This window comes from Propithecus coquereli, unplaced genomic scaffold (genome assembly GCF_000956105.1).
Source record: "Propithecus coquereli isolate 6110/MARCELLA unplaced genomic scaffold, Pcoq_1.0 Scaffold30, whole genome shotgun sequence".
Classification (NCBI taxonomy): Eukaryota; Metazoa; Chordata; class Mammalia; order Primates; family Indriidae; genus Propithecus; species Propithecus coquereli.
The window spans coordinates 765,984-768,399 of NW_012148619.1; the positions used below are offsets into that span (position 1 = coordinate 765,984).

Genomic DNA, 2,416 nt, shown 5'->3' on the forward strand with positions numbered 1-2,416 from the left:
GAGAAGGTTGATGTTCCTTGTAACTAAGTTTAAAAACCCCTAGAGATTTTTTTTCAAAAAAAAAAAAAAAAAAAAATAGTAGCAAGTATGACAGGACCCCACTTATGCATACGTGCTCCTATTGTGTATGCATGGAAGTGCAGAATTCTGAAAGGATATGCACTAAAATCTTAACAGTGTTTAATCTCCAGTAAGAAAGCCTCTTTCAGTTTTCATTTTTACTCACTTTGTATCATTTGAATTTTTCACAAAAAAAAAACATGTATTTTTTAAAATTTTGTGATCAATTTATTTTGGATAAAACTATTTTAAAAAATAGATTTATATGTACTCATAGTCATTTTTTCACATCTCTTTCTAAATTTACCCAGGAAAAGTTTAAAGACCCAGCTCAGCCTCAAATCTGACCACCATCCTTAGCGTATCTTTGTTTTCTGACAAACATGTAGAAAGGAGACTAAAATATGGACCTGCAGACAGCATGAAGTTGGGATTATGAAAGAGTTATCTTGTAGTCATTTTTTGACACTCAGAAATCTTGCAAATGCTTGATCTCCTCTCTTCTAACAAAAGGTCTTAGCAGTAGACCAGTCTCAGCACCGGAAAGGCTGAGGAGCTGATGCTGGCTCAGCCCCATCGCCCCGGGCCCTGCCATCTCAGCACTGCCACCATCTGAAATCACAGCTGCAGGGGTGCCTCCCCCACAGGGCAGGAATTAATTCTGACAAACTAGTCTGGGGCGGTCAGGCGGGGCAGGAGCTCTCGTTTCTGGTAAGTGATGTCATAGGTTACTTCACAAGGCTGGGTCCCAGCAGCAGCTCCACGCTCGCTCTTCCACCCCAGACACCCACCCTACACGTGCGTAGACACACACAAACACACACACACACCACACACCGCAGCAGTTGGCCCACAATCTTCCCTCCTGACATCTTTCGCCTGATCTGTACACAATTTCCAAGTGATGACTATATGCCCAGGTGTGACTTCTCATTATCACACCTGTCCCACTCATTTGTCCATTCACTCCACAAATACCATTGCCTATTATTTGCCAAACACCATGCATCAAAAACCTGACATTATCAAAAGCCTTTTTATAAGTCTCAGCATCCACAAAATAACCCTAAGATTCTTGCCCTTCCCCCAGACAACCTCTCGCACAAACCACTTCGGAAAGAGAAGTGGACTCTCACAACCCCTGCTCAGGAATCCTGACTCAAGAATATAACCTCAAAGCAGGGTCTCTACCATGGCAATTCCCCAAATTAATATGAAGCAGAATCACTAGGGAGCTTGTTTTAGAAAAAATGCAGACTCCTAGAGAGTCTGGTTGTTTGCCTGGAATGGAGTCCAGAAATTGTATTTTTTAACAAACATTCTAGTGATCCTGATGTGGCGGACATCTTGAGAAACACGGATCTCCTACTGAATCCAATCTCGTTCAGGAAATGCCTGACAATGCTTGGCAATACCTGGGAAGCTACACATTTCCTCTCATGCTGGAATTTGTTTGTTCCTGATTATTTTTCTTGCCTGGACTAACAGTATTTCTCTTCAAGAGTCTCACACCCTTCCTTAAGCTGATTAGTTTACACATTCATTCAAGAAGCATTCCTTAAACCCTTCCTCTGCTAATGGCATTCATTCATAATAATTCAGATATCTTGCACGTTTTCTATGAAACTTCACCATCCCTAACTTGGCCTCTTGTACCTATTCTATTTTCATACATTAGAAAGAAAAACCAAACTAGAAAGAAAAACCAAACTGATGTCCGCTTCCCTCACTCCATCCCCTCATCACCGCAAGGAAAACAAGCCCAAGGACTTCTAATTAGAAATGTAAAAATGTAATAAATATTTTGGCTCAAGGCAGGAAAAGTATGAGTGTTACCTTGCTCAGGAGGCTGCCTGGCCACAGTGTTGGGATGTCTGCAACTCGGTTGCTATTACTCAAGATCAAGATCAAGGGGGTTCTCTGCTCCCTCCTCGCTCTCTTGGCCCTCAGAGCACACAGCTGTGCTATTTATCAGCCTCCACTGTCCTTCCCAGCCTCCCTCACCCTGGAGAGTTAACCACAGATGATGGTGGCCAATCACAGGAGGCCAGGAGCACCCAGCTCCAGCTGGCACCTGGCTCTTTAGGAAGCCCTGCGGTGGGGGTGGGGACTGAGTGTAGAACCATGCACAGGTGCGTGCTGGAGCACTGGCTGCCAGTTTGCTCCCCAAGAATGATCAGGTTAGCAATGATCTTGCCAATATAAGCTCTGGCTTCTGCCAGGGTTCTGTAGTTCAGTGCCTCAGTTCCACATCTGTCAAAAGGAAATAGTAGGAATGTATACCTCAAAAAGTCAGTGGTGTCACATAATAAGAGTGATTACCGGGAAATGCTTGAAACGGTGCCTGCCTCTTTGT

At 43.6% G+C, this 2,416-nt stretch overlaps 1 protein-coding gene across 1 annotated transcript in view; it reads right to left on the reverse strand.

Moving 5' to 3' along the window:
• RAG1 (recombination activating gene 1) overlaps nt 1-2,000 on the reverse strand; it is an 11,376-nt gene extending 9,376 nt beyond the window's left edge. The window contains exon 1 of the mRNA XM_012649576.1: nt 1,897-2,000. The gene's annotated coding sequence lies outside the window, so the exon portion shown is untranslated. The remainder of the gene's footprint in view (nt 1-1,896) is intronic.
• Between the last annotated feature and the right edge of the window lie 416 nt (nt 2,001-2,416).